Source organism: Globicephala melas, chromosome 10, assembly GCF_963455315.2.
Source record: "Globicephala melas chromosome 10, mGloMel1.2, whole genome shotgun sequence".
NCBI lineage: Eukaryota > Metazoa > Chordata > Mammalia > Artiodactyla > Delphinidae > Globicephala > Globicephala melas.
Window position 1 is genome coordinate 65,295,975 of NC_083323.1, and position 16,007 is coordinate 65,311,981.

Here is a 16,007-nt window from a genome sequence, read left to right on the forward strand (position 1 = left end):
GACAGGTGAATTTGTACAGGTGAGAATGTAGGTTTCATTCATCTTCATCATCCTCATTATTGTCATCACCATTAGCGTGATATTTGAAGATAGAATCTACAAAGTTGTGACTCAGTCATCAGTCTATCCACAAACCCCCAAGTCACCAGGATGTACCTGTTGATATCAATAGAAAGGAAGACATATTTTGATTAAAACATTTACAGGTAGTTCCCATAGACAGAAATGAAAATAAACATCTCTGATCAGGGGCAAAGTCATATCTCGTAAGTCAGGAGCCAAAGTTCAACACAAGGCCAATGTTGTAAATACCTTTTTCGTCTCCTAAAGCTGCTACCATTTTGCAACTAAACTCAGTAACAACACATTTCCAAACTGCAAACTGTCTCCCTGCAGCTGTTTTCATTGCAGTTATGAAAGAGGAAAGCTGCTGGTCCTCTGATAATAACTCAGCCCAGTTGAGAGAACACTGCGCACTTAAAAAGTAGAAAAGAAGAAAGGAGATTTGTCCTCTTCCCCCTCTACACACACTCTCAAACTGCATTTTCCCAGAGCATAAGAGTGTTGCTATACAGTCAATTCATGGCTGCATGTGGAAAGGGAGGAGAGAGAGAAGGGCAGAATGGATAAATTAAATCTATGTGTAGCCCCCAAACCACATCCTACGGTTATGAACATCAGCCTCTTTTACCATGACCCCTAGGCTAGAATTGAAAACAAGAAACAAAATCTTTAATAGGGGTTGCTTTCCGGGCCCTCCCCCCAGCCCTGGCCACCAGTCCTCTTCAGTAGAGGAGGTAATAAGCAGATAAAAAATCCAAAAGCCAGGGGCTTCCCTGGTGGCGCAGTGGTTGAGAGTCTGCCTGCCGATGCAGGAGACACGGGTTCGTGCCCCGGTCCAGGAGGATCCCACATGCCGCGGAGCGGCTGGGCCTGCGCGTCCGGAGCCTGTGCTCCGCAATGGGAGAGGCCACAGCAGTGAGAGGCCCGCGTACTGCAAAAAAAAAAAAAAAAAAAAAAAAAAAAAAATCCAAAAGCCAGCACAAGGGGAATGGCAGGGAGACTCCGATGGCTGAGTCAATCGAGGGAAACAGCTACCCGCTTCTGAAGGAGCCGAGGATCAGCTACCCTCTTGCTCCCCAAGCAGCAACCTTCATGTGGTTATATGCAAATCCTGAGCTTTGAGCAATTTCTAGAAAGTTCTGATGTCCCTAAAACCACATGTATAATCTACTCCACCTCACTGGAGAAAGCGTGTGCAATAATTATCCTTTGTCATCTGATTCTAGTTTAAACACACTCTTCTGGGTTTCCCTGGTGGCACAGTGGTTAAGAGTCCTCCTGCCAATGCAGGGGACACGGGTTCGTGCCCCGGTCCGGGAAGATCCCACATGCCGCGGAGCGGCTGGGCCCGTGAGCCATGGCCGCTGAGCCTGCGCGTCCGGAGCCTGTGCTCCGCAACGGGAGAGGCCACAACAGTGAGAGGCCCGTGTACCGCAAAAAAAAAACAAAAACAAAACCACAACAAAAAAACCCACTCTTCCCAGTTTCCTACTCCAACCCTAATTCACCTAAAACGAGCAATAAAAGGAGCAGAGCCAGGACTTTCCCAAAGCTTAGGCCTGCTAGCAATTTACTTTTACTCCATGCCTTCGCCATTGCGAATAAGGCCTCTTGGTCCATCGGAGCTGCACTCCTTGGAGACAGAAAGCAAAAACAACAGACAAAAAGAATGGACTCCCAGAGCAGTCATTTCTCCAACTGCCCTATACTGAAAATTCCCTACTCTTGGTGAGGTGAAGCCCACCAAGAGACTACTTAAAGTTCAGACCCCGAGAGAATTCCGAGAGAAACTTTCATATCCTGAATGATTAAGAATGGTGTCTTTTTAAAAAATGAACTATTGTTGATTTACAATGTTGTGTTAGTTTCAGGTATACAGCAAAGTGATTCACTTATACATATATATACATATTCTTTTTCAGATTCTTTCCCATTATGGTTTATTACAGGATATTGAATAGAGTTCCCTGTGCTATACAGCACGACCTTTTTCTTTATCTATTTTTTATATAGTAGTGTGTATCCGCTAACCCCAAACTCCTAATTTATCTGTCTCCTACCTCCTTTCGCCTTTGGTAACCATAAGTTTCTTTTCTATGTCTGTGAGTCTGTTTCTGTTTCATAAATAAGTTCATTTGTGTTATTTTTTGGATTAAGAATGGTGTCTTTTAAAGCAAACAATAATTGGTATACTTGTAGACTCTTCAATTGCCAACCGTGCCAACATTATTTTTGATAATCAATGGATTATCAAAACAGGAGGAACATTTGTAGTGATTTTAAAGTAGTGGAATAAATTTTAGAATTTTAATTCTGTTGCTCTCGTTTGTAGCCTGGATGGCCCTAATATATTTCACACATCCAAGGGTTAAAATACTATGAGCAATATAATGAATGGACCCAGTAATGAATCAACAAAAGAAATTTGAGGCCTGCCTTGGGTCCGTCACTCTGAGAAGATGAGCTAAATTTGGGAATGTAGAAGGAACGTCATGATAGAAGAGTAAGAATTGCCCCAGATCACACAGCCAGGTCAAGAACTTGGTCCTCTGACTGTACTCAGAGCACTTTCCCCTCCACTGTTTGAACTTCATGTTTAAAGAACAGACACATCTATTTGATGAGGAAAAAAAAATGTTATGAGATAGCATCATTAGCTGAAAACAACCCACGTGGATTGAGGATTGTACATGATGAAGCTCCATCTTTACTGCTCTTGCCCCGATTTTTTTTTTAATAAATTTATTTATTTATTTAATCTTTGGCTGCTTTGAGTCCTCGTCCCTGCGCACAGGCTTTCCCTAGTTGCGGCGAGAAGAGATCACTCCTCGCCACGGTGCGTGGGCTTCCCATTGTGGTGGCTTCTCCTGTTGCAGAGCACCGGCTCCAGGCGCACGGGCCCAGCTGCTCCGCGTCATGTAGGATCCTCCCGGACCAGGGCTCGAACCCGTGTCCCCTGCCTTGACTGGCGGACTCTGAACCACTGCACCACCAGGAAAGCCCCCCAAATATTTTTTAATTATTTTATTCTATTTGTTTAAACTGAAAAAAAAACAAACAACCATTCCTCCTAACCCCACTTTCCACCTCTGGCAACCATCAATTTGTTCTTTATATAGATGAGCTTGGTTTTCAAGATTTTCTTTTGGAGTCCACATGTAAGACAGATCATACAGTATTTATATTTCTCTGTCTGACTCATTTCACATAGCAAAATGATCTTGAGGTCCATCCATGTGGTCGCAAATGGCAAGATTTCATTCTTTTTTATGGTTGAATAATATTCCATTGTGTACCTTTATCCATTCATCCATCAATGGACACTTAGGTTGTTTCCATATCTTGGCTATTATAAATAATGCTGCAATGCGGATGGGGTATATATATCTTTTTGAAATAGTGTTTTCTTTACTTTTCTTTTCTTTTCTTTCTTTTTTTTTTTGGATAAATAACCAGAAGTGGAAAGGCTGGATCATATGGTGGTTCTAGTTTTAATTTTTGAGAAACCTCTGTACTGTTTTCCACAGTGGCTACACCAATTTACAATTCAACCAACAGTGCACGAGTGTTCCCATTTCTATACATCCTCACCAATATTTGTTATTTGTTGTCTTTTTGAAAATAGCCATTCTAATGGGTGTGAGGTGGTGTCTCACTGTGGTTTGAATTTGCATTTTCCTGATTGTTAATGCAGTAGAGTATCTTTTCATGTATCTGTTGGCTATCTGTATGTCTTCTTTGGAAATGTCTATTCAGATCTTCTACCCATTTTTGTGAGGAACTTCCCTGGTTGGTGGGGCGCAGTGGTTGGGACTCTGTGCTCCCAATGCAGAGGGCCTGGGTTCTATTCCTGGTCCCACATGCATGCAGCTAGGAGTTCCCATGCCACAACTGGATAGCCCGCATGCCACAGCTGGGGAGCCACATCGAAGGAGCCCACGAGCTGCAACTAAGGAGCCTGCCTGCCACAAGTAAGACCCGGCACAACCAAATAAATAAATAAATTGTTTTTAAAAAGTGGTGAGAGTAGGCATCCTTGCCTTGCTCCTGGTCTTAGAGGAAAAGCTTTCAGCTTTTTACCATGGAGTATGATATTGGCTATAGATTTGTCATATACGGCCTTTGTTATGTTGAAGTACATTCCCTCTATACCCACTTTGTTGAGAGTTTTTTTCATAAGTGGATGTTGAATTTTGTCAAGTGCTTTTTCTGCAACTGTTGAAGTGATTACATGATTTTTATCCTTCATTTTGTTCATGTGCTGTATCACACTGACAGATCTACAAATGTTGAACAATCTTTGGGTCCCTGGAATAAATCCCAGCTGATCATGGTGTATGACCCATTAATGTATTGTTGAATTTGATTTGCTCATATTTTTTTAAGGATTTTTTTTTACCTATGTTCAGCAGGGATATTGGCCAATAATTATCTTTTCTTGTGGCAGGCAGCCTTGTCTGGTTTTGGTATCAGAAGAATACTGGACTTGTAAAATACATTTGAAAGAGTTCCTCCCTCTACTACTTTTTGGAAGAATTTGAGAAAGATTGGTGTTATTTCTTCTTTGAATGTTTGGTAGAATTCACCAGCAAAGCCATCAGGTCCTGGACTTTTGTTGTTGAGAGGCTTTTGGTTACTTATTCAATCTCCTTACTGGTCTGTTGAAATTTTTCTATTTCTTCATGATTAAGTATCGATAGGTTATATGTTTATAGAAATTTATCCATTTCCTCTAGGTTGTCCACTTTGTTGGGGTATAATTGTTCATAGAAATCTCTTATGAACCTTTGTATTTCTGTGGTATCAGTTGTAATATCTGCTCTTTAATTTCTGATTCTATTTGAGTCCTCTCTACTTTTCTCGGGGAGTCTCGCTAAAGTTTGTCATTTTTGTTTATCTTTTCAAAGAATCAGCTATTAGCTTCATTGATCCTCTCTATTGTCTTTTTAGTCTCTACTTCATTTATTGCTACTCTAATCTTTGTTATATCTTTCCTTTTACTAACTTTGGGTTTTGTTTATTCTTTTTGTAGTTCCTTGAGGTGGAAAGTTGGTTTGTTTATTTCAGATTTTTCATGTTTTTTTTTTCACTTGGGGTATAGTTGATAATATTATATTGGTTTCAGGTGTACAACATAGTGATTCAAAATATTATAGATTATACTTCATTTAAAGTTATTATAAAATATTAGCCAAATCCCTTGTGCCATACCATACATCCTTGTAGCCCATTTATTTTCTACATAGTGGTTTCTACCTCTTAATCTCCTACTCCTGTCTTCCCCTCCCTCCACCCTCTCCCCACTGGTAACCACTAGTTTGTTCTCTGCATCTGTGAGTCTGTTTCTGTTTTGCTATGTTCATCCAGTTGTTTTAATTTTTAGATTCCACATATAAGTGATCACATAACGCATTTGTCTTTCTCTAACTTATTTCACTAAGCATAATACCCTCCAGGTCAATCCAGCATGTTGCAAATTACAAAATTTCATTCTTTTATGGCTGAGTAGTATTCCATTGTATATATAGACCACATCTTCTTTCCCTGTTCAGCTGTTGACAGACACTTATGTTGCTTCTATGTCTTGCCTATTGTAAATAGAGCTGCTGTGAACATTGGGGAGCATGTATCTTTTCAAATTAGTGTTTTCATTTTCTTCAGATATGTACCCAGGAGTGGAATTGCTGGATCATATTGTAGTTTTATTTTTAGTTTTTTAAGGAACTTCTCTACTGTTTTTCACAGTGGCTGTACCGTAAATTGGTAAATTTCCACCATAAATTCCCACCAAAAGTGTACAAGTGTCCCCTTTCCTCCACATTCTCACCAGCATTTGTTATCTGTGGTCTTTTTGATGATGGCCATTATGACAAATATGAGGTGAAATAAGAACCATCATGCATTGTTGGTGGGACTGTAAAATGGTACAGCTTCTGTGGAAACAGTTTGGCAATTCCTCAAAAAAGTTAAATGTAGAATTACCATATAACCCTGAAATTCTACTCTTAGGCACATACCCCAAAGAACTGAAAATAGGCACTCAAACTAAACTTGTTCATGCATGTTCATAACATTCACTGTAGCCAAAAGGTGAAAACAACCCAAATGGCCAACAACAGATGAATGGATAAACAAATACAGTGGAATATTATTCGGCTATAAAATGAAATGGAGTATTGTGACATGCTACAACTTGAATGAACTTCAAAAACATTAAGTGAAAGAAGCCAGACACAAAGATCACATATTGTGTGATTCCTTTTGTATGAAATATTCAGAACAGGCAAATCCAAATAGACAGAAAGCAGGTTGGTAGCTGACAAGAGCTGGAAGGAGAGGGGAAAGGAAAGTGATTACTTTATGAGTATGAGGTGTTATTCCTGGGTGATGAAAAGGTTTTGAAACTAGAGAGAGGTATTTGTTGCACAATATTGTGAATGTACTCATGTCACTTAATTGTATACTTTAAAAAGGTTAATTGCATGTTATGTTAATTTCACCTCAATAAGAAAAAGTTCACTTGAATTCTAAAAATTAGAGCTTCACCATTACTTGAAAAACTTGAAAAGTTAATTTCCTTTGTCAGTAAAAGGAAAGAAAGAGCTGTTAAAGTCTTTAAATGTAATTTCAACTACTGCAAACTTCTCAGTTGTGTTAAAATTTGCTTTGTATTTTGTATCGTGCATGTTTGAACAACGTTTCTCACTGATGCTGGCTCTCAATAATCTTGAAGTGATTATCAGGAGAATGTCTTGGAGGAGCTTCAAGATGGTGGAAGAGTAAGACACGGAGATCACCTTCCTCCCCACAAATACATCAGAAATACATCTACATTGTGGGAAGCAGTCAGCCTCGAGAGCAGGCTGCGGACATGCCAGGAATGCCGCCGCTGCTCGAAGGGACTGTCCCTACTTGTTCCCCTCCTTGTTCCATTCCATGGGAGATAAATCACCAGGGCCCAGAAATCAGAAAGAATGTAAAATGAGACAAGCAAAGCTGTCTCCCCCCTGCACATGCAGGTTATTTTTGATGATTCTGGGTTTATGGGTTTTCTCCCAGGGAAGTTAACCTTGAGCCGAGACAGTCATTAGATAATGTAAACCACCATCTGGCAACCTTCCCTTTTCTAGTCTATATAACCTGCAACTGTAGCATAATAAAATTTGCCTTGCAACCATCAGTTGTCTTGGTCCTTCTGACCCCATTCGTCGGTGCTATTTCAGTTCCTTACCCCTTCCCTTCTGACCCTGGGCAGAGAGATCCTCTCTCTCCGGCTGGTCCGCGGCACTACATGTGGAACAACTCCTACAGAACACCTACTGAATGCTGGCAGAAGACCTCAGACCTCCCAAAAGGCAAGAACCCCCCCACGTACCTGGGTAGGGCAAAAGAAAAAACAGAGACAAAAGAATAGGGACGGGACCTGCACCAGTGGGAGGGAGCCGTGAAGGAGTAAAGGTTTCCACACACTAGGAAACCCCTTCGCGGGCAGAGACTGCTGGTGGTGGAGGGGGCAAGCTTCGGAGCCGCGGAGGAGAGCACAGCCACAGGGGTGCGGAGGGCAAAGCGGAGAGATTCCCGCACAGAGGATCGGTGCTGACCGGCACTCACCAGCCCGAGAGGCTTGTCTGCTCACCCGCTGGAGCAGGCAGGGTTGAGAGCTGAGGCTTGGGCCTCGGTCGGAGCGCAGGGAGAGGACTGGGGTTGGCGGCGTGAATACAGCCTGAAGGGGGCTAGTGCGCCACGGCTAGCCGGGAGGGAGTCCGGGAAAATGTCTGGAGCTGTGGAAGAGGCAAGAGACTTTTTCTTAACTCTTTGTTTCCTGATGCGCGAGGAGAGGGGATTAACAACACTGCTTAAAGGAGCTCCAGAGACGGGCGCGAGCTGCGGCTAACAGCGCAGACCCCAGAGATGGGCATGAGACGCTAAGGCTGCTGCTGCTGCCACAAAGAAGCCTGTGTTCACAGGTCACTATCCATACCCCGCTTCCTGGGAGCCTGTGAAGCCCGCCACTGCCAGGGTCCTGTGATCTAGGGACAACTCTACCGGGAGATCACACAGCGCGCCTCAGGCTGGTGCAACGTCACGCTGGCCTCTGCCACCGCAGGCCCGCCCCACACTCCATGCCCCTCCCTCCGCCCCGCCTGAGTGAGCCAGAGCCCCCGAATCAGCGGCTCCTTTAACCCCATCCTGTCTGAGCGAAGAACAGACGCCCTCAGGCGACCTACACGCAGAGGCGGGGCCAAATCCAAAGCTGAACCACGGGAGCTGTGCGAACAAAGAAGAGAAAGGGAAATCCCTCCCAGAAGCCTCAGGAACAGCGGATTAAATCTCCACAATCAACTTGATGTACCCTGCACCTGTGGAATACCTGAATAGACAACGAATCATCCCAAATTGAGGAGGTGGACTTCGGGAGCAACGATATATATATTTTTTCCCCCTGTTTCTCGTTTTGTGACTGTGTATGTGTATGCTTCCATGTGTGATTTTGTCTGCATGGCTTTGCTTTTACCATTTGTCCTAGGGTTCTGTCTGTCCGTTTTCTTTTGTTTTATTTCCTTTAGTATAGTTTTTAGCACTTGTTATCATTGGTGGATTTGTTTTTTTGCTTTAGTTGCTTTCTTTTTTCTTTGTTTCTTTTTTAATTACTTTAAAAATATTTTTAATAATTATTTTTTATTTTAATAACTCTATTTTATTTTATCTTTTTCATTCTTTCTTTCTTTATTTTCTCCCTTTTATTCTGAGCCGTGTGGATGAAAGGCTCTTGGTGCTCCAGCTAGGTGTCAGGGCTGTGCCTCTATGGTGGGAAATCCAAGTTCAGGACATTGGTCCACAAGAGACCTCCCTGCTCCACATAATATCAAATGGCAAAAATCTCCCAGAGATCTCCATCTCAACACCAAGACCCAGCTCCACTCAATGACCAGCAAGCTACAGTGCTGGACACCCTATGCCAAACAACTAGCGAGACAGGAGCACAACCCCACCCATTAGCAGAGAGGCTACCTAAAATCATAACAGGGTCACAGACACCCCAAAACACACCACCAGATGTGGACCTGCCCACCAGAAAGGCAAGATCCAGCCTCATCCACCAGAACACAGGCACCAGTCCCCTCCACCAGAAAGCCAACACAACCCACTGAACCAACCTTAGTCACTGGGGGCAGACACCAAAACAACGAGAACTTTGAACCTGCAGCCTGCAAAAAGGAGACCACAAAAACAGTAAGTTAAGCAAAATGAGAAGACAGAGAAAAAAAAGGAGATGAAGGATCAAGGTAGAAACTCACCAGACCTAACAAATGAGGAAATAGGCAGTCTAGCTGAAAAAGAATTCAGAATAATGATACTAAACATGATCCAAAATCTTGGAAATAGAATTAAGAAAATACAAGAAACGTTTAACAAGGACCTAGAAGAATTAAAGAGCTAACAAACAATGATGAACACACAATAAATGAAACTAAAAATTCTCTAGAAGGGATCAATAGCAGAATAACTGAGGCAGAAGAATGGATAAGTGACCTGGAAGATAAAATAGTGGAAATAACTACTGCAGAGCAGAATAAAGAAAAAAGAATGAAAAGAACTGAGGACAGTCTCAGAGACCTCTGGGACAACATTAAATGCACCAACATTCGAATTATAGGGGTCCCAGAAGAAGAAGAGAAAAAGAAAGGGACTGAGGAAATACTTGAAGAGATTATAGTTGAAAACTTACCTAACATGGGAAAGGAAATAGTTAATCAAGTCCAGGAAGCACAGAGAGTCCCATACAAGATAAATCCAAGAAGAAACATGCCAAGATGCATATTAATCAAGCTATCAAAAATTAAATACAAGAAAAAATATTAAAAGCAGCAAGGGAAAAACAACAAATAACGTACAATGGAATCCCCATAAGGTTAACAGCTGATCTTTCAGCAGAAACTCTGCAAGCCAGAAGGGAGTGGCAGGACATATCTAAAGTGATGAAAGGGAAAAACCTACATCCAAGATTATTCTACCCAGCAAGGATCTCATTCAGATTTGACGGAGAAATTAAAAGCTTTACAGACAAGCAAAAGCTAAGAGAATTCAGCACCACCAAACAAGCTTTACAACAAATGCTAAAGGAACTTCTCTAGGCAGGAAACACACGAGAAAGAAAAAACCTACAATAACAAACCCAAAACAGTTAAGAAAATGGTAAAAGGAACACACATATCGATAATTACCTTAAATGTCAATGGATTAAATGCCCCAACCAAAAGACACAGGCTCACTGAATGGATACAAAAACAAGACCCATATATATGCTGTCTACAAGAGACCCACTTCAGACCTAGGGACACATACAGACTGAAAGTGAGGGGATGGAAAAAGATATTCCATGCAAATGGAAACCAAAAGAAAGCTGGAGTAGCAATTCTCATATCAGACAAAATAGACTTTAAAATAAAGACTATTAGAAGAGACAAAGAAGGACACTACATAATGATCAAGGGATCAATCCAAGAAGATATAACAATTGTAAATATTTATGCACCCAACATAGGAGCACCTCAATACATAAGGCAAATACTAACAGCCATAAAAGGGGAAATCGGGGCTTCCCTGGTGGCGCAGTGGTTGAGAGTCCGCCTGCCGATGTAGGGAACGTGGGTTCGTGCCCCGGTCCGGGAAGATCTCACATGCCGTGGAGCGGCTGGGCCCGTGAGCCATGGCCACTGAGCCTGCGCATCCGGAGCCTGTGCTCTGCAACGGGAGAGGCCACAACAGTGAGAGGCCCGCGTATGGCAAAAAAAAAAAAAAAAGGGGAAATCGACAGTAACACAAACATAGTAGGGGAGTTTAATACGCCAGTTTCACCAGTGGACAGATCATCCAAAATGAAAATAAATAAGGAAACACAAGCTTTAAATGATACATTAAATGAGATGGACTTAATTGATATTTATAGGACATTCCATCCAAAAACAACAGAATACACTTTCTTCTCAAGGGCTCATGGAACATTCTCCAGGATAGATCATATCTTTGGTCACAAATCAAGCCTTGGTAAATTTAAGAAAACTGAAATCGTATCAAGTATCTTTCCTGACCACAATGCTATGAGGCTAGATATCAATTACAGGAAAAAATCTGTAAAAAATACAAACACATGGAAGCTAAACAATACACTACTTCATAACCAAGAGATCACTGAAGAAATCAAAGAGGAAATCAAAAAATACCTAGAGACAAATGACAATGAAAGCACAACAACCCAAAACCTATGGGATGCAGCAAAAGCAGTTTTAAGACGGAAGTTTATAGCAATACATTCCTACCTTAAGAAACAAGAAACAACTCAAATACACAACCTAAACTTACACCTAAAGCAATTAGAGAAAGAAGAACAAAAACCCCCAAAGTTAGCAGAAGGAAGGAAATCATAAAGATCAGATGAGAAATAAGTGAAAAAGACATGAAGAAAACGATAGCAAAGATCAATAAAACTAAAAGCTGGTTCTTTGAGAAGATAAACAAAATTGATAAACTACTAGCCAGACTCATCAAGAAAAAAAGGAAGAAGACTCAAATCAATAAAATTAGAAGTGAAAAAGAAGTAACAACTGACACTGCAGAAACACAAAGAATGATGAGAGATTACTACAAGCAGCTCTATGCCAATAAAATGGACAACCTGGAAGAAATGGAAACATTCTTAGAAATGTACAACCTTCTGAGATGGAATAGGAAGAATTAGAAAATATGAACAGACGAATCACAAGCACTGAAATTGAAACTGTGGTTAAAAATCTTCCAACAGGTTCTTGGGGGAAGATGGCAAAAGAGTAAGACGTGGAGATCACCTTCCTCTCCACAGATACACCAGAAATACATCTACACGTGGAACAACTCCTAAAGAACACCTACTGAACACTGGCAGAAGACCTCAGACCCCCCCCAAAGGCAAGAAAGTCACCACGTACCTGGATAGGGCGAAAGGAAAAAGAATAAACAGAGACAAAATGATAGGAACGGACCTGCACCTGTGGGAGGGAGCTGTGAAGGAGGAAAGGTTTCCACACTCTAGGAAGCCCCTTCGCGGGTGGAGACTGTGGGTGGCAGAGGGGGGAAGCTTTGCAGCCGCGGAGGAGAGCACAGCCACAGGGGTGCAGAGGGCAAAGCGGAGAGATTCCCGCACAGAGGATCGGTGCCGACTGGCACTCACCAGCCCGAGAGGCTTGTCTGCTCACCTGCCGGGGCGGGCGGGGCTGGGAGCTGAGGCTCGGGCTTCGGTCGGAGCGCAGGGAGAGGACTGGGGTTGGCGGCATGAACACAGCCTGCAGGGGCTAGTGCACCACGGTTAGCCGGGAGGGAGTCCGGGGAAAAGTCTGGACCTGCTGAAGAGGCAAGAGACTTTTTCTTAACTCTTTGTCTCCTGGTGCGCGAGGAGAGGGGATTAAGAACGCTTCTTAAAGGAGCTCCAGAGATGGGCGGGAGCTGCGGCTGAAAGCGCGGACCCCAGAGACAGGCATGAGATGCTAAGGCTGCTGCTGCTGCCAACAAGAAGCCTGTGTGTGAGCACAGGTCACTATCCACACCCCCCCTTCCGGGGAGCCTGTGCAGCCGGCCACCGCCAGGGTCCGGTGATCCAGGGACAACTTCCCCAGGAGAACACACGGCACACCTCAGGCTGGTGCAACGTCATGCTGGCCTCTGCCGCCGCAGGCTCGCCCCGCACTGCGTACCCCTCCTTCCCCCCGGCCTGAGTGAGCCAGAGCCCCTGAATCAGCTGCTCCTTTAACCCCGTCCTGTCTGAGCAAAGAACAGACGCTCTCCGGCGACCTACATGAAGAGGTGGGGCCAAATCCAAAGCTGAGCCCCGGGAGCTGTGAGAACAAAGAAGAGAAAGGGAAATCTCTCCCAGCAGCCTCAGAAGCAGCGGATTAAAACTCCACAATCAACTTGATGTACCCTGCACCTGTGGAATACCTGAATAGGCAACGAATCATCCCAAATTGAGGAGGTGGACTTTGAGAGCAAGATTTATGATTTTTTCCTCTTTTCCTCTTTTTGTGAGTGTGTGTGTGTATGCCTGTGTGAGATTTAGTCTGTATAGCTTTGCTTCCACCATTTGTCCTAGGGTTCTATCCGTCTGTTCTTTTTCTTTTTCTTTTTTAATTTTTTTAAACTAATTATTTTTTATTTTAATAACTTCATTTTATTTTACCTTTATTTTATTTTATCTTCTTTCTTTCCTTCCTTCACTCCTTCCTTCCTTCCTTCTTTCCTTCCTCCCTCCCTCCCTCCCTGCCTCCTTTCTTCCTTTCTTTCTTTCTTCCTTCCTTCCTTTCTTTCTCTTTCTTTCTTTCTTCCTTCCTTCCTTTCTTCCTTTCTTTCTTTTCTCTTTCTTTCTTTCTTTCCTTCTTTCTACTTTTTCTCCCATTTACTCTGAGTCATGTGGATGAAAGGCTCTTGGTGCTGCAGCCAGGAGTCAGTGCTGGCCTCTGAGGTGGGAGAGCCAAATTCAGGACACTGGTCCACAAGAGACCTCCCAGCTCCACATAATATCAAATGGCGAAAATCTCCCAGAGATGTCCGTCTCAACACCAGCACCCAGCTTCACTCAACGACCAGCAAGCTACAGTGCTGGACATCCTATGCCAAACAACTAGCGAGACAGGAACACAACCCCACCCATTAACAGAGAGGCTGCCTAAAATCATAATAAGTCCACAGACACCCCAAAACACACCACCAGACGGACCTGCCCACCAGAAAGGCAAGATCCAGCCTCATCCACCAGAACACAGGCACTAGTACCCTCCACCAGGAAGCCTACACAACCCACTGAACCAACCTTAGCCACTGGGGACAGACACCAAAAACAACAGGAACTACAAACCTGCAGCCTGCAAAAAGGAGACCACAAACACAGTAAGATAAGCAAAATGAGAAGACAGAAAAACACACAGCTGATGAAGGAGCAAGATAAAAACCCACCAGACCTAACAAACGAAGAGGAAATAGGCAGTCTACCTGAAAAAGAATTCAGAATAATGATACTAAAGATGATCCAAAATCTTGGAAATACAATAGACAAAATGCAAGAAACATTTAACAAGGACCTAGAAGAACTAAAGATGAAACAAGCAATGACAAATAACACAATAAATGAAATTAAAAATACTCTAGATGGGATCAATAGAAGAATAACTGAGGCAGAAGAACAGTGAAGTGACCTGGAAGATAAAAGAGTGGAAATAACTACTGCAGAGCAGAATAAAGAAAAAAGAATGAAAAGAACTGAGGACAGTCTCAGAGACCTCTGGGACAACATTAAATGCACCAACATTCGAATTATAGGGGTTCCAGAAGAAGAAGAGAAAAAGAAAGGGACTGAGAAAATATTTGAAGAGATTATAGTTGAAAACTTCCCTAATATGGGAAAGGAAATAGTTAATCAAGTCCAGGAAGCACAGAGAGTCCCATACAGGATAAATCCAAGGAGAAATATGCCAAGACACATATTAATCAAACTGTCAAAAATTAAATACAAAGAAAACATATTAAGAGCAGCAAGGGAAAAATAACACACAAGGGAATACCCATAAGGTTAACTGCTGATCTTTCAGCAGAAACTTTGCAAGCCAGAAGGGAGTGGCGGGACATATTTTAAGTGATGAAGGAGAAGAACCTGCAAACAACATTACTCTAGCCAGCAAGGATCTCATTCAGATTTGATGGAGAAATTAAAACGTTTACAGACAAGCAAAAGCTGAGAGAGTTCAGCACCACGAAACCAGCTTTACAACAAATGGTATAGGAACTTCTCTAGGCAAGAAACACAAGAGAAGGAAATGACCTACAATAACGAACCCAAAACAATTAAGAAAATGGGAATAGGAAAATACATATCAATATTAACCTTAAATGTAAATGGACTAACTGCTCCCACCAAAAGATACATATTGGCTGAGTGGATACAAAACCAAGACCCATATATATGCTGTCTACAAGAGACCCACTTCAGACCTAGAGACACATACAGACTGAAAGCAAGGGGATGGAAAAAGATATTCCATGCAAATGGAAACCAAAAGAAAGCTGGAGTAGCAATTCTCATATCAGACAAAATAGACTTTAAAATAAAGACTATTAGAAGAGACAAAGAAGGACACTACATAATGATCAAGGGATCAATCCAAGAAGAAGGTATAACAATTGTAAATATTTATGCACCCAACATAGGACCACCTCAATATATAAGGCAAATACTAACAGCCATAAAAGGGGAAATTGACAGTAACAAATTCATAGTAGGGGACTTTAACACCCCACTTTCACCAATGGACAGATCATCCAAAATGAAAATAAATAAGGAACACAAGCTTTAGATGATACATTAAACAAGATGGACTTAATTGATATTTATAGGACATTCCATCCCAAAACAACTGAATACACATTTTTCTCAAGGGCTCATGGAACATTCTCCAGAATAGATCATATCTTTGGTCACAAATCAAGCCTTGGTAAATTTAAGAAAACTGAAATTGTATCAAGTATCTTTTCTGACCACAATGCTATGAGACTAGATATCAATTACATGAAAAGATCTGTAAAAAATACAAACACATGGAGGCTAAACAATACACTACTTAATAACGAAGTGATCACTGAAGAAATCAAAAAGGAAATAAGAAATACCTAGAAACAAATGACAATGGAGACATGACAACCCAAAACCTATGGGATGCAGCAAAAGCACTTCTAAGAGGGAAGTTTATAGCAATACATTCCTACCTTAAGAAACAGGAAACATCTTGAATAAACAACCTAACCTTGCACCTAAAGCAATTAGAGAAAGAAGAACAAAAAACCCTAAAGTTAGCAGAAGGAAAGAAATCATAAAAATCCGATCAAAAAGAGATGAAAAAGAAATGAAGGAAATGATAGCAAAG

General features: G+C 42.1%; 1 long non-coding RNA gene across 1 annotated transcript in view; it reads right to left on the bottom strand.

Moving 5' to 3' along the window:
• LOC138842835 (uncharacterized) overlaps positions 1 to 16,007 on the bottom strand; it is a 172,506-nt gene that overhangs the window by 96,961 nt on the left and 59,538 nt on the right. The window contains exon 2 of the long non-coding RNA XR_011377766.1: positions 12,297 to 12,443. This is a non-coding gene — a long non-coding RNA (uncharacterized lncRNA). The remainder of the gene's footprint in view (positions 1 to 12,296; positions 12,444 to 16,007) is intronic.